General features: G+C 43.7%; 1 long non-coding RNA gene across 1 annotated transcript; it reads right to left on the reverse strand.

Annotated features, from left to right (window-relative positions):
* Window positions 1-2,238: 2,238 nt before the first annotated feature.
* On the reverse strand, window positions 2,239-15,890 carry LOC135903472 (uncharacterized). Its single transcript, XR_011509696.1, has 4 exons — window positions 15,776-15,890; window positions 14,376-14,462; window positions 8,066-8,279; window positions 2,239-2,435 (listed from the first exon to the last, which is right to left on the reverse strand). It is a non-coding gene; the product is annotated as an uncharacterized lncRNA (long non-coding RNA).
* Window positions 15,891-24,897: the final 9,007 nt, after the last annotated feature.

Raw genomic sequence — 24,897 nt, forward strand, 5'->3', positions numbered from 1 at the left:
TCTATGTAGTCTATAGACAATCTATAGTCTAATGGCCTTATATTTTTGTAGTCTAGTCTTTAGAATGGCTGAGTCCATAGGCACTTTATAGACTATTTATAGAGTAATGAAAATTCACGTTTGTGGGCGATTGCAGAATGTCTATAAACGAAGCTTTATTAGCTAATACAGTTCTATTTTTGTAGACTGAAGCCTAAGGAATCTCTATAGGCAAAGTACATAGGCTATCTATAAACTGTTTCCATAGAAGGGCTTTTAGGCCGTCTGTGCACATGTGTCTATGCAGTCTATAGACTGTCTATAGACTTATAGCCTTACACTGTTTTACTAGTCTATCAGATGTCCGGGTCCATAGGCACTCTATAGACTGTGTATAAAAATTAATGTTCATGATTGCAGAATATTGCTGAATCGTTATAGGTGAAAGTGTATAGGCTTATACAGTTTTACTTTTGAAGGCTGAAGTCAATGGAACGGCTATGGGCAAATGTCTACGGACTGTCTATGCGCTATTCGTATAGAACAATCTATAGACAGTTTGCAGAAATATGCCTATGCAGTCTATAGACTGTCATTCGACTTATGATCTTACACTTTTTATAGACTAGTCTGTAAAGTATCTGGATGTATACATACTCTATAGATTGTCAATAGAATACGAAAATTCATGCTTGGAGACCACTGTCTACAAAATGTCTATAGACAAAAATGTATATTCTTATACAGTTCAACTTTGGTAGACTGATAGACTCCATGGAATCTCTAAGGCAGATGTCTAGACAATCTATAATCTATTCCTATATAACTCTCTATAGGCAGTCTTTAGATAAGTGTCTATGCTGTCCATAGACTGTCTCTAGACTCCTGGCCTTTTTAAAGTCCAGTCTGTAAAATGTCTCCATCTTTAGACACTCTATAGACTGCCAAACGAATAATGAAAATTCATGTTTGTGGAGAATTCTCTTCAGAATGGATATGGTCAAACTAAAGTGTATAGGCTTATACAGTTCTACTTTTGTTGACTGGAATCTATGGAATATCTATGGGCAAATGTCTATAAACTATCTATAGACTATTCCTCATAGAACTTTCTACACACAGTCTGTAGCAAGTTTATATACAGGTTATAGACGATCTATAGACTCGTTGCTTTACAACTTTTATAAACTATAATATAAAGTGTGAGTTTAGAGGCATCCTATAGACTGCCTAGAGTTTAATGAAAATTCACGTTTGTAGATAAATGTCTGCAGAATGTATTTGCAGGAAGGTGTACAGGCTATACAGTTCTCCTTTTGTAGACTAAAGTCTATGGAATGTCCATAAGCAAATGTCTATAGACAATCTAAAAACTATTTCTTTACAACCGCCATTAGATAGTCTGTAGACATGAGTCTACGGAGTCTATAAGCTGTGAATAAATTTATGGCCGCACACATTTTGTTCACTAGTCTATAAAATGTCTGAGTCTGCATTTTCCTTATTATAGAGACAGCCTATAGATTAATGAAAATTCACGTTTATAGACAAATGTCTGCAGAATGTCTATAGACAAAAGCGTATAGACGTACAGTTCTACTTTTGTTGTCTATGGGCAAATGTCTATAGATTATATATACGCTATTACTACAGACTTTCTATTTACTATTGCTTAGAACAGGCTATAGACCGACTGAGAATATGTTTCTATGCACTCTATAGACTGTCTATAGACTTATGGCCTTACAAATTTATAGATTAGTCTCCCTATTGAAAATTTGCCCGATGCTGGGCATAGTGGAATCCATCATCCATCATCATGGTGGATTATGGTGATGGGTGGCATGCCGGGTGACGGGTGGCACGGTGGGTGCTGGGTGGCATGCCGGGTGACGGGTGGCACGGTGGGTGCTGGGTGACATGGTGGGTGACGGGTGGCATGGTGGGTGCTGGGCAGCATGCTGGTTGCTGGGCACAGCGGGTGCTGGGCACAGCGGGTGCTGGGCGGCACGGTGGGTGATGGGTGGCACGGTGGGTGATGGGTGGCACGGTGGGCACTTGGTTGGATATCATCGTGGGCGCAGCACGTCAAAGGCAAGTTGTGTGATGAATTGAAGGAGCAGCCATTGCTATACGGAACCTCATGACGGGCTATCTTTATATGTGATGTTGAGTCTTATGAAGTCTACAGTCTGTATATATGTTGCCAAGATGCGGCTATTTTCATGCCATAACGAATCAATCTGTAAAGCACCATACTACGTAGCATATCATCACACTTTATTGAAAAAGCATCACTGGACTTGTACTGTATTTACTTTTCCACTCGCTTGCCCTGGCGTCCTGCTTGTGTAAAAGAAAGCTCCAAAGGTGCTTTCGCAGGGAAGCAAGGTGGTTCTCCGGATGTGGTGTAGGTGGCATCATTGGATGGTCACTTATGTATTTCTCCAGGCAGCCTAAAAAGAGAGTGCAATAAATATATAAGTAAATTGTTTTTCCAACGATTTCCAGCAATAAGTGAATGAAGAAAATATGCTCTTATCACTTCAAAAAAAGTTTCAGATAACAAAATGCAGCAAATGTCACACACAAACATGCTACCCAGGGCGCAAGCAGGTACAGGTTTATTTGCAGTGAGAATGCATACACATGCATCACATTGTTTTGCAGATTTACATGGAATTTTTGTATGTTTTTTGCCAAATCCACGCCTCTTCTCATCTGGAGGTTGGCTTAACTGCAAAATTTAGACACATGGGAGCTGTACTCAAAGCCTCGTGGGGTGGATATTTGGCTTCTGATTTTGCATAATTTGTCTGCTCTTCGACCACCCAAATTCCTGTCAAATTCGGAGAACCACAATTTGGCTACACTGTCTCTAACGCATGCAGGAGAGCTGCAAGGTGCAAGCTGTCTGGTTTGTCCATTCTATCATTTGTTAGCTTTACTTGTTGCTCATGCGGTTGGTGAGGATGTCGTAACTTTAGCATTTGCCATATGGGCATAAAAGATTTCATGTAAAAGCTGTATAATGGCTGGCTTGCAAGCTTTATTTAGCTGCAAATGATGGCAACTAATGTTTTAAAGTGAAGCTTTTTTTGCCTCTTCTCCCAACATTACGGGCGCTGCAGCTGCTATGGTCTTGTCATGCATGCCGTTGGATTTCTTGCAACATTACCAGATGGCGCTCACCTCTGCACATCCTGACCGGCGCTGCTGCCCCAGCATTTCACCGTTAGGGTGTATTGCACGTACTGTGCTGGTTTTAATTTCTATGCGAGAAAAATGCAGATGCTGGGCTGTGATAGTGTAAACATTAGAATCGTCCTTAGTCTGAAGAGAGCGCTTTGAGCTGGAATCTCAACGGTGTGTTGGCCATGTATGTAGAAGGAGCCCATTAACACGCGCCAGCAAGGCGTGCACTCGACGTCGAGGACACCCAGACTTGAAAGAAGTGTCACACAGAACAGGAGCGTCTTCGCTATGCAGTGAAATGTAGTGCAGACCGCGAACTTATGTATAGATACAATTACAATACCTAATTGAAGTATGCACAGCCTCATAATTCAATTAAAGTTTAATATTTCTGCCATGATGCGCTGCGCCATGTGAGGCAATGACAACGCTCAATTCCCTCTCAGAGATTATGAACAATGACTCGCAACAACACCTCAAGCAAACACATCTCTTTGTGTGTTCTGCGGACTATGCAGACAAACAGAAGTGGTGCATGCAAGGTAAAGCTTAACATCAACTCGCCACTTTCGTATTGGACTAAACGCTGAAAAAATTACAAACTTGCTACTAACATCACCGTTAATTATTGTCAATCAATGCAAACAATGTGTGCTTCGTGTACATCGATTCTCACAGGGCATGGGATCTGCCATTTTTTTCTACTTTTCAATCTCCATATTGCTACTTTGCTAAGCTAACCTACATCTTCAATGTAAAAAAGCCTAAAGAAGCATCTTAACGTAATACAGAGCAATCTTTCATGCTCGTCTGTTTAAAAAAAAGCATCATTCTGTAGGAAATGAAATCTTCGGCAGAGTGTTGATGCGACTACAAGAGTACCTGGTACTTTGATCCATAAAACAATTGAATCTTGGCAGAAGAATGCCAGTTACAGCCACACTATACAGTCCTTTCTAATCCAGGCTGGCGGAAATCGCTGGAATTCCGCATGATGCCCAGCACCTTGCTTTTCTTGGCACCGAAGAGAGGCATGAAAATTTTAGGATGCTTTGCGTAGAACAAGATCAGCTATGCAGATCAGAGCGTACATGCGAATAATGTACGTGGTGCTTTCTTTGTGTAGCAGTTCCTTCCTCATTCTTATGCTTAAATAAAATGAGATCACGGAAAGTATGCCGAAAGTGCTGATAGGCCATGTCTTACAAACTTCAATAATCAGAACATCTAAAATCAAGAAAGCGGCTGACAGATGGAATAGCACACTGTGGTATGAAGGTTATAAACACGGATGAGGTGCCTCAGAAAGGCTAGCCAACGTTTCGATAGGAGCTATCTTCGTCAAAAGTGGCCTGGTCAGCCTTGGCATGTTAGTTTTAAAGGACTAGTAGGGTGACGTCACGTGCAGTTGTTGTCAGTGGCAGCTGGTTGTAAAGGGAGAGACTTTAAAGAGAATGAGCGCTGTCGTCTGACGTCTGTAAGCATGGTTCCTAAGACGAGGGCACAAGACCGTGAGGATAGGAAGGCGGCGAGAAAAGAAACGAAAGAAAAGGAGAAAAAAAAAGACATGCCAAGAGGCAAAAAAAGAAAGACAAGAAAGAGACGGGCATGGGAGCGTGTTAAGGAAGTGAGGGGTTAGGGAGCATTCAGGAGTGTCATTGGCGGCATGTTTCTGCCGTTTTAGAACTGGTCAGGCGGTCAGTGTGCGAGTAACAAAAAACACCCCAAAAGACATCAGTTGAAAGAATGACTTGAGTAGCATAGCAGCAACGCGTCGGGTAATGTTGAAGAAATTAAGATGGCGACAAGGAGTCTGGGATGCAATCCATGTGGTAGCTGGCAGGAAGAAGCATGGTGTTTTAGGGATGTCAGCCTCAGTAGCTCAACGCAGGTGTCGTCACAGTGGTATTAGAGCTGGTGATACCCTGTGTGACTGATGCGCAGAAAAAGGTATCCTGGCATCTGGGATTTTGGATTGTGGTGGTGAGGGTGTTAAAAAAATATGATAGAAAACAGACAAAAGGAGGGAACTGAAAGTGGAATAACAAATAGGAGGGTTACATGAGCAAAAGCGGGCGGAGGCAGGTGTACATGGGAAAAGGGGTCATACAGTTGATATAAACATTAAAACATGAAAGAATATAATAAATTGAGTAGTAAGCAGGTAAAAATTAGAAACGGTGGAATAGGTGAGGTTAAGAATTAAGTTTAGGTGGTGAAACAATGTGTTTTGTGGCTTGGTTGATGACATGAGGCTTTCCGATTTAAGTTACAGCTTTAAAGTTTTTAAATATTCTAAGTTGCTACGTGTTAAATTGATTTCCATTGGATGTAGGCATTTAAACTTGTGTATGAGGTATGATTCCATATATTTCCTCTAGCGAGGTGAGCGGAAATTCGTAGTCTATAGAGCCTTGCTTTGTCACATATGACATGTTCATTGAAGTGGCTGGCTACTACTTTAGGTAAATTGTTTTGTATCTGCGCGATGACCGTTCAGTCTTTTATGAATTTTTTGTCCTGTCTCACCTATGTATTATTTGCTACAAGTGGCACATTCTAGACAGTAGACTACATTGCTTGATGTGCAGATGAAACTCGAAATTACCTTGTTTGAGTAATTTGATGCTGTACTTATTACTGTAGTAGTAGATTAAATGTGTTTGCATGTAGAGCACCCGGGCAGCCACAGGGACTGGTTCCCAACTTCGTTGTTGTTTTTAGTTTGGCACGTACAAGAATATCCTTAATATTATAGTGTTGCATCTCAAGACTACTCTGGGCAGGGCGGGAAAAATCTTGTTTCTGGTTGCTGGCGAGAATTAGGTAGTATTTATTGAGGATGTTGTTCATGTTTGGCAGTGTGTTTGAGAATTTAGTAGTAAGAAGAGGCGCTGTTCTTTGTGATCCTAGGGTGGGGCTTGAGCACCTCGGCTCAGTCAGGTTTGGTTGCATTGGTGCAGGCTTTCTGAAGGGGACTCTTTGGGTGGTTCCCGTTTGATAGGGTTTCTTTAAGGTGATCAAGTCTATCTATGTAGTCTTGGTTTTCAACACACATGTGACGTAGCCATGTGCTTGGCCTTTAAAGATGCCTTCTTCGCAATGTGGCTTGATGGTGGCTTGTATATTCTAGGTACTGTTGTTTGTCAAAGGTTTCCATACAGCATTGTCATTAGTGTCCCAGTGTCAATGTATATTGTTGTGTCCAGAATGTTTATGCGCTCCATTGAAGATTTTGATGTGAATTTCATTGTTGGGTGAAAAGAATTTAGAAATCCTACATATTTATCTAGGCTGTCTTGACCATGTCACCATATTATGAATATGTCGTCTATGTATCGTAGGTATGTGTGGGGCCTGTCAGTGCAGCGCAATAGGAAGTCTGTAGGATCCCCATAAATATGTTCGCATAAATATGTTTTCCCATGTACATCTGCTTCCGCCCGCTTTTGCTCATGCCACCCTATTATTTGTTATTCCAGTTTCAGTTCACCCCCATATTTGTCTGTTCTTTATTATATTTTTTCGAAACACCCTCACCAACACACTCCAAAGTCCCAGGCGCCAGGATACCTTCTTCGGTGCCTCAGCCACACAGGGTATCGCCACTTCTGTGTACCGCTGTGACGACACGTACGTTGAGCTACTGGGACTAACGTCCCTAGAAAGACCATGCCGCTGCCTTCCAGCTGCCCTATGCACTGCATTCCGGACTCCTTGCTGCCATCTTAACTCCTTCTAAATTATCCGACGCATTGCTGCTATGCTACTAAAGTCATTCTTTCAACTAATGTCTTTTCGGGTTGTTTTTGTTACTCGAGCACTGACCGCCTCACCGGCTCCTTTAAAGCCACAAGAACATGCTGCCAAAGACACCCCTGAATGCTCCCTAACCTCTTGCTTCCCCAACACCTTCCTTTGCCCTTCTTTTTCTTTTCTTGTTCTTTCTTTCCCTCTTGGTGTCTCTTTTTTTCTCCTTTTCTCCCCGCCTTCCCACTCCCACTATTGTTCCTACGTCTTAGGAATCATGCTTACAGACATCAAGTGACTGCGCTCATTCTCCTTCAAGTCTCTCCCTTTACAACCAGCCACTCCCGACAACTGCATGTGACGTCACTCCACTAACACTTTAAAACTAACATGCCGAGGATGACGAGGCAGCCTTTGAGAAGATAGGTCTTCCTAACGAAACGTTGGCTACCCTTTCTGAGGCACTTTATCCCTGTTTATAACTTTACGTCCTAATAATGAGAATAGTGTTTTGAAATTGCATGGCTGTGAACGCTGCAGATTGTAAAGCAGCACATCAGGTGACCACAGTCAACACTTAAGAAGGCAGTGGTTTAAAAAGCTTCTTTTAGACCATACAATTTGCCAAGCTGTGTCGGAACCCAATTTTCTTGAGAAGCATTATTTCAAAAAAGTGAAATGAAAGCTGAAGCGTGAAAAGCCACAATAACGCATGCCAAGTCTACATTAGAAATTTCAAAGACAATGAGGTGCTTAAATGTTCACTTCTGTTAAGACAATGAGCAGCAGGTGAATGCAAGCTGTTAAGGTCCTGTCAAAATTAACCGCTCGTGTAGCCACCCGACTTTCTTGATTGTTTTTAATTGAAACTGATTATGGGGGAAGCTTTGTGGGCGGTTTTCGCAGGAAACCCATATCCCGAAATTATCTTGTGCTGCTTTTCATACGCACAGAGACATTTAAATTGTGTGTCGAGACACAGTGCATATACAGCAGAAGAAAAAGATATAATATATAGGCACTTGCCTCATTCTTGCTTTGGCATTTCTTGTCGCTCTGTATACATCATGTAATGCTAACTCATTCAGATAACTTGCAGAAATGCAGTTATGTTTCTTAAATGAGGTGCCTGTTGACTTACTTTTCAAAGCAGCCACTTTCTCCGGTGTTGCCGGAAGCTTCCCAGATGCGCGGCACATTGTTCGGCAGGCCTGTCCAGTCAGGCTGCTTTCACCTGCTTGCACTGGTGTCCACAGGTGCCATGCCACCTCTAATGGGCACTTTCCGTCGGAAGCAGACTTGAATATGTAATGCCACTTGTTGAGTGGCATCACAAATCCCACACCAATCTGTACCTGCAATAGATATGAAGTGTTTTTTTCCTGAGCAGTATTCTTAACACTAAAACGCACTTGTATACAACAATATGATATAGGTTAATTAGGTCCGTCAATTTCTGATGCAACTCTATAATTTCCAATTTCTGCCCCTCGAACAAGTTTTAAAAGAAACTGGGGTTAAACCCAACCTCACCAAGAAATTCATTTTTGTGTAAAGGTATAAACTAATAAAATTTTTCCATTTTAAGGGCAGCAAACACTCATATCTCGTACACTCTAACCTTGCAATAATGAAATTAACAGAGAAAGCGAAACAATTGATTCAAATAGGCGCACCGCCATGCAGAGAACAGTGCAAGAACGAGTGACGTCAAGGCCTCCAAGATTGCAGTGTCACACGGAGAACAGTGCAGCACATGTTACCTAGAGACCTACGCGCGCCAGTCTCCAAAATCCACCACCATCACACACTACATGGCCTTGTTCTAAAGAACACTGGAGACATGCCTTGAAAGTATGATTACCCTTGCATGGTTGAAAACAAGTGAATTCTTTTGTGGGCTCTGAAAACCACTCGCACCACTCACTGATCTCAGCAGTTACATTTTCGTCATGACTAAATTGCAGCGATGAATGCGCCAAGTCCCGTCACAACTTCAAACTTCAGAACTCGGTGTGCACGCTCCTTTTACTGCGAACAGGTTTGAAATGTTTGTTGTAACAGTACAGCGCTAGTACAGCGGCAGCGGAATTCTCTTTAGGGACAATTGCACCTTCTACATCTTTTTGTAGGTTTTTGCGCAATATGTGCGTTGCTGCTTTTTGTCATTAAGCCCTTCAGTTGATCTCTTTGTGTGTGTGTGTGCCCTTGCACTTGTCATGATGTCCAAGCTCAGCTACCACCAACTAGAACTAAGTTTTGCATTAATCAGAAGTACATATTAGCATGCTTTATAAAAAGCCAAAGGATTAGCACTATGCTGACCGGAAATGAGAAATGGTAAGAATATTCTGGCTGAAAACAACATTTCATGTCTATCAACACTGACGGCCAAGTAATTAAGAAAGTTGGTGTACGTTAATGTTTACCTTTTGAGTGACACAAGGGACAGAAAGAAGACAAGACACGAAAACTACCAATTCAACATTAATTTTGATGCAAAAATTAAAGATAATATATATACTGCGTGTGCCCTTGCACTGCACAAGCGATCTTTTAAAACAAAGGGCACAAGTTGCAATACAAATGTATAAAATCATGATAAACAGTACTTGCATAAAAATAGAACAAATAAGCACAGAGTGATCACTATTCTGTGTCGTTTAGAGAGTATTCCTCTTTGTAATGCAATCATAATGAGCACTGGCTGACAGATGTACCTCTTTTTTAAATGGTATGCCTCAGTGATATTGTTGATCAATCGGTTGCCTTAAGTAAACAAAAGAGATGAACAATCTAAATCTGGCGTACTTCACCAGTTGTGTCAATGCATTGTCAAGTGGGATGAGCATGCTTGTCCCTTGAGTGAATAATGGTGCTCTCCTGGGCACATGCTTATACACCGGCCAGTCTGCCCCATGTACAAGACCGTCCATTCTTAGTACGAAGATGGTGCAGAGTGGCCGAACTCCGCGGATTGCCAGCGCGCATGGCATGGCTGTGCAACGGAGCTAAGCGGTGCAGGCGCACAGGGGCTTAGAGGTGGGACTTCATGTCGTGTGTCATCCGCTAAAGCATGGCATGCTCCCGCACTTTAGCAGATGACACGAAGCTCCACATCCCCCCTGCGCCATGCACGCTGGCACTCCGCGGGGCGTGGTCACGCTGAGTCGTGTTCGTGCCAAGAGTTGACGACCCTGTACATTTGACCAAACATACACATGAACAGAGGCATAGACTACACTACTAATGACGGACACAAGACATTTAGTGGTAATTTATACAAATCTCCCTTGTCTGGACGCCTTTCTCAATGTGCTTGTGGAATGCTATGCACACATATTTCGAGCGAAAAAATAAAGTAGGCAGGTATGCAGCACAATCCACAAGTGAACTGAGAAAAGCAAGCAGGCAAGCGAGCTACGCTTGGTTAAACATACCACGAAATATGTCTAGTGCGTGTTAGGGGCAGTGTACTGCATTCTAATGTTAGGAACTAAATATGTACCAAAGAAATCACCACATTTTACTGAGAAGACCGGCATGCTCGTCTGACTTGGCCGTGCATTGCCGCGATAGGCCTTGAGGCCAGATTAAATTAGTTTATCTATTTCCACCCACAGTGAAAAATTGACAAGAGAAATCAGAGAGGCATACCACAAGACGTGTGAGCAAGCCCCCATTATGAATGCATGAAAAAAGGCGTCCTTTCTAGATGACAAGGGATAGAAATTAGTCTGACTATTCACCTTTTTTTACGCAAATACTGTTTATTGTGATTTTTCACCTTTGTATTAGAACTCACATTTTCCTTCTGAAGGAACTTGTGCACAATATAAGCACACATTCAGTGTTAATTTTATTCCTTCTATCAAATTCAGTAATCACTGGTCATGTTGTATGGTCTCCCTTCCTTCACTGTGTAAATTTTGTCCTCAAGAGTTATATGAACTCACTGGCAAACTCAAAACGACACTACAAATTTCACCTAGAGGATACGGCTGGTTCTCAGAAAATGCACAAATACGGCGACAGGTGTCTGTTGGCACACTGTAGCAATAATGGGTGGAAGCTACCTTTGACATTGCTGCAATACATCAGTTGTCACATGGCTACAACCGTTAAGAAACAACAGAAATGTAAGTGCACAGCAAAAACAAGCAGGTTCATCAACCACAAGTTTGACTTTAGCAGCCAGAACATAGGCAGTTTCATATAGCTAAAGCATTAGCTAATATGTGGAAAATACATGCACAAGCACCCTTAACTTGAAATACCTGCATACCAACATAAAACCATGAGTTGCAGTGCATATGATGCTTGTTCATGACACTAGTATTTTGTGAAAAATACTTTTTGTATTACGTACAATGCTTTCAATTCATCTGCACAGTAATCAAAGGCGTTTGACAGCATTACACTTTGTACTTGCTAGTTGAAAATATTCTCACCTGAACAGCACCAAGCAGAATAAATAGAAAACAGCCCACTGTGCTAACCAAATATGTGGAGAGACCCAAACTAATAGAATTATTTCTGGACAGCTGTAGACTTAGAGCTTGTTGGCTGATAATCACTATTAAAATTACACCACTGCCAAGCAGATGTTCTGTGTGGTGCTGTTGAAATCAAGTTCACTTGATGAGCAACATAGCAATAACCAGCAAATGCTTTAGCAATAGCGAGCAGGCAATCTTGCATGTGCAAAACTGCATGCTTATTTAATGATAGTGCATCAATAGACTGAACTATGTACCAACTATGTGGTCTATGCAGTATAGACAAAATCGAAAACGATGCAACTGGACACAGACTCTGCCACAATGCCTACTTGCATGAATGGGTATAGCTTAAGAAGAATATAAAAAAATGTAGAGAAAGAAAGCAAGCTTACTAGAAAACTCCTCACTGCTGTAGTACTTACAGCACAGTGAATACTGGCCTTCATGTACCATTTAAAGAAATTCAAGCTCGTGTCCATTGTTCTGGGAACTTGAGAAATAATTGTGAAATTAATGGAGAAGGTTGGGCTAGTTGGCGTTGACACAGCTCCTGTGACATAGTTACTAGCACAAACAAGGTGTATGGAATAAAGGTCGGACTAGCCAAAGCGGTAGACTTCAACTGACAAGCTTTATTCAGAAGAAACACGCAAACAGGCCACCGCATGCTCAGTTAATGTGGAGACAGATGCATAAACGAATGTGCCACATAGGGGGATAACGAAATGCACATAGAACCTGATAAGCATCCACAAGAAGCCATTACAAAGCATTCACCAGATTTTTCTGAAGACACAACACTTATTTATCAGCTGGTACCAGTGATGGAGTGCTTATGCATTCATCAGCAGCTTTCGAAATGCAAAACACCCCAAACATTTCCCTATATAACTGCCTGGCAAACTGACTGAGCACTGGTGTGTTATGAAAACATGGGGAGCATTTATGGGTACTTTAACAGTGATCAGCCAAGTAACCAGCGCCTGTGAGAGCATTTACAGCGTTCCGGTACTCCCCAAGCCACTCATTCAGGCACCTGTTTGTTCAATATACCACTTTCCACAGGGAAGTGAAATGTAGTATACCACCACTACATTTCAGTTAACAAAGCAGGTGACATGCTCCTTAGTCCATGTACCTTGACGCCCGGCAATGTTTACCAACTTGCATATTCTTGTGAGCGTTAGCGGTGCTGAAAAAATGCCTACACCAAACTTGTTCGCCACCATTCTTCTAAGCGGTGAGACACCCTGTGTACGTATGGCAGCGCTGCACGGCTACCACTGGGACATGCGTTACTGCACATCCAGTGGGCAATGTGGTAGTGCCAATGACTTTCTTGTTGTGCTGGCTTTGCTGTTAAAAACATTGTGGGTGTTTTCGAACAGTGTTCAGTAGGACTCAAGTTCACACATGAGTCGCCAGAAGATGATCGCCTGCAATCATTCGATATTCGTATAATTTTAAATCATACTTTCCTTTATTATATATACTCTCTTAGGAAAAAGAAGCCCTTGCTCGACTACCGTTTGGCATACTCCATGTTAAAGGATGCATAGCTCCTAGCTGCCCGAGAACTGTTCTGGTTAAATCTTGTGCACCAGGTTTCCTGCAGCGCTCAGCAACAAGCGAGCCATTTATGTAGGGCCGGGTATCTCGATAACACCTTGGTGTCAATTAGTGGGAGCCTCATTAAAGAGGTAAAAACAGATCTGGCAGCTGCTCGGTGCAATAACGCACGTCCCAGTGGGCGCCCTGTGGCTGTGCCATCTGTACATGGGGTGTCCCACCACCTAAACAACGTGGCAAACCAGTGCAGTGTAGGTGTTTTCTTCAGCACCACTAGAGCTCGCAAGAATGTGCAGGTTGGTAAGCAACGCCGGGAATCAAGGTACATGCACTAAGGAGCATGTCATCCACTTTTTTAACTGCAATGTGGGGGTGGTATACAGGATTTCACTTCCCTGTAGAAAGTGCTGTATTGGACAAAAGGGCAGATTCTTGAATGAGAGGCTTAGGGAGCACCGGAACGCTGTAAACGCTCTAGCAGGCACTGCCCGTTTGGCTGACCGCTGCCGAAGATGTGCTCGTAAATGCTACCTGTGCTTTCAAAACAAGCAAGTGTTCAGATGGTTTGGCAGGCAGTTAGATAAGGAAATATTTGGTGTTTGGCATTTCAAAGGCTGTTGATGAATGTGTAAGCACTCCTTCACTGGAACTCACTGATAAAGGAGTGTTTGTTGTACCTTGAGAAGAACCTGCTGAATGCTTTGTAATGGCTTGTTGTGGTGGGCGGTATTGGCTTTGTTGTGCATTTGGTTTCCTCCCATGTGGCACATTTATTTATGCATCTGTCTGCAGATATTTTTGAGCATAAGGTGGGGCCTCATTGCGTGTTTTCTGAATAAAGCTTGTAAGTTGAAGTCTAGTGCACTGTCTTGTGCAACTTTTTTCAATTAGTCTTGTTCGTGCAAGTAACCCTCACAATAATTGTAATGCCAATGTTAAACAATGGTAAGCATGCTGCATACTTAGACCTGTGACATATTTGGCCCATTACACTTTTAATGCTTACGTGTGCAGAAACTGCACAAGCGTGTAGCCTAAACGCAAAAAAAAGTGGATATAAAAGGTATAACACAGGAAAGTTTCAAATCAATAAAACAAAATAACAAGAGGTAGATATAATGTGTATAAGCAAAATAAAATGTAACGCGCAGCGAAGTTATTGATGCAAGAAAAAATATACCTCAAGACATGTTAGATCTAGCTTTAAAGTGAACAAGGTACGTGTACATAATGTATACAAACACAAATAAGCAGCAAGTTGAATAAAGTTGAGCAGATATTTAGCCTATTTAGTAAGCACTGCTGAGTAATATGTCCATAAACTTATTGACGAATGATACCGAGATCCTACTTTTGCAAACACATACACTTCAGTCATACCTGACCAGACCATCCGATTACACACAGTGCTGCTGCAGCCATAGCTCCTCCCTGACGTGGACACTGTTGTTGGTCACGGCCTTGCCACTGCAAGATAGGTTCTGTGTTAACTTATAGCAGTGGCACTTTAAAGAAGTCATTGTGAACACATGCAAGGAGCACAGAAAAAGTCACAAAAACAATGTTTGCACCACTGCAGGGTGGGAACAAAGCACAAGGTCAAAGTTACTGATGAATGTTGTGATAATAGGGACCTCTTCATGACAATAAAATTTTAAGACCTACAGCTACAGCACATTACAAACAAATGTTTGTTTACGTAACAATTCATTTTTTTTTTCTATCGGTTAAGCAACTTTCCCTTGTCATCTCTAGTTATGTCAAAACACCTTGTCTCAAAACGTAAGCTGTAGTAGTAGCAAGCCGCAATTGCTTAAATTTTTTTGCCCGAACCCTATGAGGGAGATTTTGTGCGCAACGGCGACGCGCGACGGCTTTGAGCGAGAAAACGGGCCGTCGCGCGAACATATCGCTCGTTCTTTGTCGCCTGGTTCTGGAAATCTAGAATTCGTTGCTCGTCGCCCAGAAGTGCTATGAGCGAACAGACAATAGCGCGAAGCCGGAACTGGATGTACTACATCAGTCGAGTACTACCGCTTGTTGCACGGAACAAGCAAACGACTATTTTCATACGTGCAAGGTTAAGAACCTACTGCAAGACTTTAAAGAAATGTTTTACGCTGCTCCTTTGAGTAAAACACAGCAAACTAAACTAATAATGCACACTTTTGGCGCGTATTTGCTGCCCTCATACCGGCAACACCGGGGAGACGGCTCTCAATGTCGTCGCTCGCATAGGGTACGACTTGTAGGGAACGAGCTAGCGCGACAGCCATCTACATCGCGTCGCTGTCGCGCGCAAGACCGCTCGCATGAGGTACGACTTGTAGGGAACGAGCTAGCGCGACAGCCATCTACATCGCGTCGCTGTCGCGCGAAAGATCACTTGCATGGTGTTTATACTTTTTCCCAATAACTGCTCACAAACCAACAACCGCTTAGACAGACATTTACAACCTCGAAGCATAAGTAAGAGAGGAAACGTCATTGCAGTAAGAATAGGTAAAGAGGCAGATGAGTCTTTATTATCCAACTTCAGCAGAAAAGTGGCAGCTCGCGCAAATGAGGACTGTTGCCGAACCTAATCCCTCTCATCGGAAGGAAGCGCTCACCAAGACTTTAAATTTAGCATTAAGCCAATAAACTTGCGCAAGCAAATTATGTCAACCAACGCTCAGCAAGCATCGGCACAGTCAATGTCGTCGTGGGAGTTCGATTTCTTGCGCCCGCAAGGCACTCTAGGCACACACGAGAAGCAAGCACAGCATGCCTGTACTCACCTTTTAAATGGTACGATGCGGTCGAAAAGCGCCCTCCAAGTTGCCGGAGCTGCAAAGTTATTCCCGCATACGTGCAGTTGCGTAGTGGACGACCTGCGGAACGCTAATAATGCGCATAATTTCTTTGCGGCGTCCACCGAACTCTCCACAACCACCACGGACAAAGGGAACGCACTCCATGGCATGAAAATCGTTGGTCCACGTTTGCCTGGCGCACAACGCATACCGCGAGTATGCAGCGAGACACAAGCTATCTTCTGGCACTTTTGTGCACGCGAACTAAGTCACAATTCATTACACCAAACGCAAAAACACGATCAAACAAACACATCGTAGCAACTCGCACGACCGACAGCACATGTAAACAAGGGAACAAGACTGGTGGATGGATACTATGAGCAACAACTTTGAAATGGGGTGGTGGTTGGCGCCACCTGTGAACTTGGGAGCTTGGTTGGCCTTCGCGATGACTAAAATAATAACCAGTACACACTCGCTTTGTGCCTTGTTGCACCGAACTGCATATAAATGTTGCAATACATAAACAACCGTCGCACAGTTTAAATTATCCGCTATACTTTAGCGCAGAAAGAAATTCTATGACGTATTTTTGATTTCCAGGAGCTTCCGCCGCATGCGGGCAGTAAAAAGATGGCCTTCGAGATTCGCAAATGCCATTCTTAGGAAGCCTTCTCTGGGCTGTAATTTGAAGAAATATGTATAAAAAGGTTTAGTAAAAAAGAAAAAAAAACGGTGTGGAAAGCGAGGGGGTGGAGCCCCTAGCCCAGAACTCCACTGGCTTGTGCGGTCCGCCGTGCCTGGTCGAGGCTGGCGAGCCAAGTCTTTGCTCCCTTCCGGAAAGTTTGCCGCCTACTTTCAGCTGTTTTGAAGCCCATCCATGCCCACCCACGACGCCTTGCGCTACTGCCCGTGCATTGACCCGTGCTACCTGCGCCGTCACTTCGTTTTAAACGACTTGTTGCTTTCGTCACCCTCTACTGTAGCATTAGAAATTGTTGACATGATCTCGGAGGTACACGTCCAGTGTACGATGTTTCCGTGCGCGTTGTAACTTATTCAGTCAGAAAGCATCAAATCTACGAGGATTAAGCACTCGGTTGGCGCGGGTTACACCCGTGTCACCCGCATTGCTTTCGTGTTGGTGTGGTGAATGTGTGCGTATTGCGCTCCTGTCGTCCATGCCTTCTGTATTTATCGTGCGGCCCACGAATATTCCTGGAAAAAACCGCATGTCTCTGCCGCGTGAATGTGTCCTATGTGGTGGGTGCCAGAAATGTGCGGCGGTGTACAATATGTTCGCAGCCAAGTGCTACCGTGCATTCCAGCGAATAGACGCGGCTGCTTATGCACGGTTTTATTCAGTGTTTCTTCATTAGCTTTGTGATTTACTTGCGTCTGCGATAGAATCCACAAGGTACCAGTTGAAAAAGACAACAGGAATTCATGTCGCAACTAGAGAAATTTCTGTTGTACGACAGAAGTTCCTCACGTTTCCGTAGTTGACAGACATTCCTGACGTTACGACAGAAAGTCTGATGTCGCAACAGAAGCATTCTGTCGCGAAGACCAAGATCTCTGAAGTCGCAACAAAAACGTTCTGTCGCGACAACAAGAGTTCTGAAGTCGGAACAACAGCTTTCTATCATGACAGCGACTCTGACATTACGACAGCAATTCTGACGTCGCAACATAAACATCCGGTCGCGACGGCCAAGAGTCCTGAAGTCGCAACAGAAGCGCTTTCCGTCGCTGCCCTTTAAAATTGTTTGTCACTTTCGCATCGGTGGTGTGCACTGTACTTTTCTCTTGCGCGGTATTCAACCGTGCTTCTCTCAAGCCGGCAATGCTGATAGCACCGACACCGGTATTAAAGTCGACGTGGCCAATTGTTATAATTGTGCCGTGACGACGCGGCACCTACCCGCCTCCTCAAAATCGGCCGCTGATCAAAATCATACCATCTGCGGGAATGGCTGCGTATCCGTTTTGTTTTATTTGGTAAGATGTGGCACACAAGCCTGTGGACTTATGTGCGGTTACACTGTCACATTAGTTAATTTCCCAGAATTATTGCACAAGCTTATGCGAAGCGGAAAAGAAGTTTTCGGTTGTTCCACAAAGTTGCGTGAAAACCTGTGTCGCTCGAGTCTCATTAATCTGGTACAGCGCTGCCGTGAGAAGCCAGTATGCTGTCAGAATGAAGACTCATCCACGAGTGTTTATGTAGCTATTTTGCGTTGAGCACACGAATTATGTGCGCGCTCAAAAGTGTAAAGAGCGAGAGACAACTGTCGAAATTAGCAGTAACAACCCTAACTATGTCCCCGGTCACCGTTGTCTATTTCCGAATTTCTTATTCAATATGCATATCGTACAGCAAAAGCGATGTTCTATCACTCCACGATGTACTACCTGTCGATGGTAACAACACTTGTGCTCTTCTAGAGATGCGGCAGCTGGCGCTGTGGAGGGAACCCGCATCTTGGCTTTTAAAATACAAATGTAAACAGAAACGCAGACAGCGGTTTTTACTGTTGACATAGCCAAAATGCACGCTAAAACGTAACAGCATCGTGGTGCAGTGGTAAGCTCCTAGGCTTCCTACCACAGTCGTGGTGCAGTGGTAAGATGCTAGGCTCGTAATCCTAAGGTCCCAAGTTCGAATCCCGGTTGAGGAAATATTTTTTTATACTTTTTTTTACTAAGAAATTTACATTTTCTTAAAGAGGTTTCTCAATTTTTAATTAAATATTCATCAGGTTGTGTTTTCAAAGTGGGACATGACGTCACATTGTGACTAATTTTGTCTTCTTTGCCTTCTTCAATAAGTGCCCTGTTCCTGCTTGACAGTAAAATGGCTCTAGTGTGGTTGAAATATCATAGCAATCAAGCTGTAGAAATCGTGCGATAAAGCAAAATTTTTCTTCACTATGTGCTTCACGAACCACCGAGTACACCCACCATTCACCCAGCATGCACACCATTTACATTTCACCCAGTACGTACATGCAGTATTCACCCAGCACATCCATCATTCACCCACCATTCCCAAAGTTCACCCAGTATGTACCCACCATCCTCCCAGCACGCCCAGCATTCACCCACCATTTACACAGGTCACCCAGTAGTCATCCCACCATCCACCCACTACACCCACCATTCACCCAGCCCGCCCACCATTGAGACAAGTCACCCAGTATGTATCCCACCAATACATCCCACCATCTACCACTGTACCCACCATCCACCCATTATACCCACGATGAATTCCACCATAACCACCATGTTTTCCATCATGCCCAGCACATTTTCCATCATGCCCAGCATAAAATTCATGATGGGCAATGCTGGGATTTTCAATAGGGCTGTAATACGTCTGACTCTATAGACACTCATAGACTGTCTATTGTGAGGGCTGGATGTGAAGGCATAAAGGAGGCGCCGGAGGTGGTGCTTGCGATCAGTTACACTAATACGGGCACTTACATATACGGGCGTTCACACCCCACCCCAGTCTGATTGACCAAGTCTCGGGGTATATGAGTTCTACACACTGTCCGTAACGGTCACACATTGGCAGACGCATGATAACAGACGTCACTCCAGCACAAAGTCGTTCAGATGGCAAGGCAGCCGTCAAGCGCGTTGTGGTCGCCGAGCGTGTGGCGGCGCTGCGGAGGCGACGTTGTTCACCTCTGGGTTGCATGTGCTTTCTACTTCGAGTATCTGTAGTTGCTGGGTCACTGGAGAAACTAGGGGCTCGTAGGGCCAGTTACACGGTCAATTGCTATGCTGGAAAATGAAATGTCCCTGGTGGGCATTTTGCCAAGGCCAACGCTGCGCAATGTAGGGTGATTGAACTGTTGCCAACATTGACAGGATAACACATTAGTTTGCAGCGGTTGTTCCATATCCGGCAACAATAATAATCCTGCAACTTCAGAAAAGTACGCTTTGTGTCAAAGTGCCTTGCACCATCCTGCAATGGCTGCAGAATGGCAGCACGCAAACTTGATGGGGCTACTTCCGCGTTTTTCGCCGATGACAATCGCCGCTGTAACATGTCGTCCAGCTTGGCGAACTCAGCTGGTCATCCTCTTTGGCTAGACTTGAAAGAATCGCGCTGCACTCAGGATCTTCTTGTTGCATGGTAGCCAGCGATTGAGAAGACTGCGTGACAGCACACCATAAACGGTTCAAGTAGTCGGCTACCAGGTTTTCGGCGTACTGGCAACTCTGAGTGGCTGGGCGGAGGGTAGGGTGTCGACTGCGCCATATGTAAGGGCAGGACGTGAAGGCTAGAGACGTTAGAGTGGCATGACAAGTCGAGGCGGCATAACGTCTTGAACAAAACACCAAAACGCGTTCCTCCATGCTGGTGGCCGGAACAAGAAGGCCGAGAAAAAACGAGCAGCATACACGCCGGGGCCTCCCTTGGGACTGGTCTCACGTAGGCGTAAAAACGTCACCGGAAGCGATGCTAGCTATCGGTTACGCTAATACGGGCACTCACATGTGCGGGCGCTCGCACAATAGAGCAATAAAAATTCACGTTAGTAGACAAATGTCTGCAGAATGTATACGCAAGTGTGTACAGGCTAATACTGCTCTACATTTTAGACTGAGGTCTATGAAATCTCTTTAGGCAAGTGAGTAAAGACTATCTATAAATTGATTCGTTAGAAAAGTATTTAGATGGTCTGTGAACATGTGTCCATGCAGTCTATAGACTGTATATAGAGTTATGACCTTCCACTTCTATAGACTAGTCTATAAAATGTCTGATTTTATAGAAACTCTATAGACTGCATAAAATAATCAAAGTTCATGTTTGTAGCTGAATGTTTGGAGAATGACTATACGAAAATGTGTAGAGGCTTATGCAGTTCAATTTTTATAAACTGAAATCTATGGAACGTGTATAAGCAAATGTCCATCGACCATCCATAGACTATTCTTATAGAACTGTCTAGAGACAGCATTGACAGACAGGTGTCAATGCTGTTTACAGACTGTCTATAGACTCCTGGCCTTACAGTTTTTCATAGACTAGTCTGTAAAATGTATGTCTACAGACACTTTATGGAATGTCTATATATTAGTGAAAATAGACGTTTGTCGACAAATCTCTGTAGAATGTGTATAGGCAAAAGAGCATAGTGTTATGCAGTTCTACTTTTTAAGACTGAAGTCTATGGAGCGTATATATGCAAATGTCTATAGAATATCTATGTAACAGTCTGTAGACAATCTGTAGACATGTGCCTATGTACTCTATAGGCTGTTTATATACTTATTGCCCAGCACTTTTTATAGGCCAGTCTATCAAATGTCTGAGTCATGGGTACTGTATAGTATGTCTATAGAAAAATGAAAATGCGCGTTAGTAGATATTTCTGCAGAATATCTACAGGCAAAAGTGTAGAGGGTTATACAGTTCTACATTTGAAGACGGAAGACTATGGAATGTCTATACGCAAATATCTGTCGACTATATGTAGGCTATTACTATAGAAGAGTCTATTCACAGGCTGTAGACATGTTTCAAAGCAGTGTACATAGATATTGCCTTACACTTTTTATAGACAAGTCTATAATATATGTGAGTCTATAGACTGTCATTAGATAAAAAAATCACGTTTGTAGATAAAAAATGTCTGCAGAATGCGTATGGACAAAATAGCATAAGCTCATACAGTTCTACTATTGTAGACTGATGTCTATGGAATGTCGATAGGCAAATGGTATTAACAATTTGTAGACTATTCCTATAGAACAGTCTATAGACAGTCTGTAGAATTGTGTTCTGAATAGTCTATAGACAGTCTGTAGCTACTGAAGATCTCCTTTTTTCACTAGGCTGTTGGTTGCTGCCTGATCCTCTGGAGCCTAATCTGCACTGCGAAGAACTCCACGGGCCATGAGATGATGTTCGCGTCGACATGATAAAATAACTGTGCCTTCGTATAAAGTGGGGTTTCCGAGAAGTGGCAGTGAGGAGGGCTAATTGTTATGAGTTGCTAGCATGTTTTTGTAGCTTCAGCATTTGATGACACCATTTATTCCTTCGATCCCGCTTTCCCCCATTCACGATCTGATTGGCGCAGTTGCTATACATCTCCTGATATAACTAGGCTGCTGGTTGCTGCCTCATCTTCTGGAGGCTAGTCTGCACTGCAAAGAACTCCGTCTGAGCAAGCGATGACGCACACGTTGACGTTGTAATAACAACTGTGTCTTCGCATTATATGGCGTTTCCCAGATTTGGCAGCGAGAATGGCTGATTGTTATTAGTTTCTAGCCTGTTTTTGTAGCTTCAACATTTCATGGCACCGTTTATTGCTTCGACCCCGCTTTCCCCCAATTTCGATCTGATCACCGTAGTTACTGCCGATCTCCATTTATCACTAGGCTGCTGGTGTCTGCCTGATCCTCTGGAGCATAGTCTGCACTGCGAATTACTCTGAGCATGAGATGACGCCCACGTAGACGTGATAAAAGAACTGTGTCTTCGCATCAACTGGTGCTTTCCAGAAGTGGCAGCGATCTCCTGTTATCACTAGGCTGAAGGTTGCTGCCTGATCCTCTGGAGCCTATTCTGCACAGCGAAGAACTCCGTCGGAGCAAAAGATGACGCACATATTGACGTGATAACAGAACGGTGCCTACCCATATACTGGCAGATGCACTGCCAGTATATACTGGCATATATTGGCAGATGCAGCGGTGGCGTAGAGGAACAACACCCGCCTCACGTGCAAGAGGTCCGTGGTTCGAATCCCGGTGCCGGCATTTTTCCACCCAATTAAAAAAATCCGCCGGTTGACAAAATTGCATAAACAGGCCTGGAGTGTGGCCTGATCCCGGTGACAAGAACCGGTCACGCACTCCCTCACTAGAGCAGGATTGGCCAACGTGGTGCAGTACTTAGCCACAACCTGCTATATGAACACAACAATCAAACCCCGACCCTCAGTCCCCAGCAGCTGCGAAGCAACTGACCACGGCGGTGGTCATACCTGCGACGCAGCAGAGTGTGCTAAGAATCCCTGGCTCCGGACAGGCCGCCATTGGAATATGAACCTGGCAACGTTTTACGCTAGAACGTTATCTAGTGAGGCGAGTTAAGCAGTGCTATTGGACGTATTAGAGGGTAGTAAATGGGATATAGTAGGACCAAAAGCATATACAGTGTTAAAAAGACTGCATATACAGTGCTAAGCAGCGGACATGTCCTGTGCTACCGGGTCTTAGCGGAGAGACGAGAACTAGGAGTCGCATTCCTAATTAATAAGAATATAGTTGGTAACCTACAGGAATTCTATAGCATTAACGAGATGGTGGCAGGTCTTGTTGGGAAACTTAATAAGAGGTACAAAATGAAGGTTGTACATCTTTACGCCCATACATCCAGTCATTACGACCAGGAAGTCAAAAGCTTCTATGAAGACGTGGAATTGGTGGTGGGTAGAGTGAAAACAAAATACGCTATACTGATGGGCGACTTCAATGCCAAGGTAGGCAAGAAGCAGGCTGGAGACATGGCAGTGGGGGAATATGGCATAGGCACTGGGAATAACAGGGAAAGTTATTATCCGCATATTATTCTGTTCCGCAAACTCTACTAATGAATACCTTCTTTCGCAAGCGAAATAGCCGGAAGTGGACGAGGAGGAGCCCGAACGGCGCGGCTAGAAATGAAATAGACCTCATACTCTGAGCTAACCCTGGCATCATATACAAGATGTGGACTTGCCCGGGAAAGTGCGCTGCAGGTGCCACAGGATGGTAAGAACTCGAATTAGCCTAGACCTGAGGAGGGAACGGAAGAAGCTAGTACATAAGAAGCCGATCAATGGGTCAGCGGTAAGAGGGAAAATCGAGGAATTCCAGATCAAGCTACAGAACAGGCGTTTGGCTGTAACTAAGGAAGAGGACCTTAGTGTTGAAGCAATGAACTACAATCTTGTGGGCGTCATTGAGCAGCGTGCAATGGAAGTCAAGTCGGTGGTAACTCCGTTAGGCAGGATACCAGTAAACTATCGCAGGAGACGAAAGATCTGATCAAGAAACGCCAATGTATGAAAGCCTCTAACCCTACACCTAGAATAGAACTGGAAGAACTTTCGAAGTTATTCAACAAGGGCAAGACAGCTGTCATAAGGATGTATAATATGGATAGAATTGAACATGCTCTCACGAACGGAGGAAGCCTAAAAGCAGTGAAGAAGAAACAAGGAATTGGCAAGAATCAGATGTATGCGTTAAGAGACAAAGCCGGCAATATCATTACTACTATGGATGAGATAGTTCAAGTGACTGAGGAGTTCTATAGAGATTTATACAATACCAGTGGCACCCACGACGATAATGGACGAGAAAATTGTCCAGAGGAATTCGAAATCTCACAGGTAACGCCGGAAGAAGTAAAGAAAGCCATGGGAGGTATGCAAAGGGCGAAGGCAGCTGGGGAGGATCAGGTAACAGCAGATTTGTTGAAGAATGGTGGACAGATTGCTCTAGAGGAACTGGCCACCCTGTATACGCAACGCCTCATGACCTGGAGCGTACCGGAATCTTGGAAGAACGCTAACATCATGCTAATCCATAAGAACGGGGACACCAAAGACTTGAAAAATTGTAGACCGATCAGCTTACTGTCACTTGCCTACAAACTATATACTTAGGTAATCGCAAATAGAATCAGGAACACCTTAGACTTCTGTTAAGCAAAGGACCAGGCAGACTTCTGTAAAGGCTACTCAACAATAGACCGTATTCACACTGTCAATCAGGTGATAGAGAAATGTGCGGATAATAATCAACGCTTATATATAGCTTTCATTGATTACGGGAAAGCGTTTGATTCTGTCGAAGCCTCAGCAGTCATAGAGACATTACGGAACAAGGGTGTAGACGAGCCGTGTGTAAAAATACTGAAAGATATCTATAGAAGCTCCACAGCCACCGTAGTCCTCCACAAACAAAGCAACAAACTCCCAATAAAGAAAGGCGTCAGGCAGGAAGATACGATCTCTCCAATGCTATTCACAGCGCGTTTACAGGAGGTATTCAGAGACCCGGATTGGCAAGAATTGGGG

The sequence above is a fragment of the Dermacentor albipictus genome, unplaced genomic scaffold, assembly GCF_038994185.2.
Source record: "Dermacentor albipictus isolate Rhodes 1998 colony unplaced genomic scaffold, USDA_Dalb.pri_finalv2 scaffold_18, whole genome shotgun sequence".
In the NCBI taxonomy this organism is placed as follows: domain Eukaryota; kingdom Metazoa; phylum Arthropoda; class Arachnida; order Ixodida; family Ixodidae; genus Dermacentor; species Dermacentor albipictus.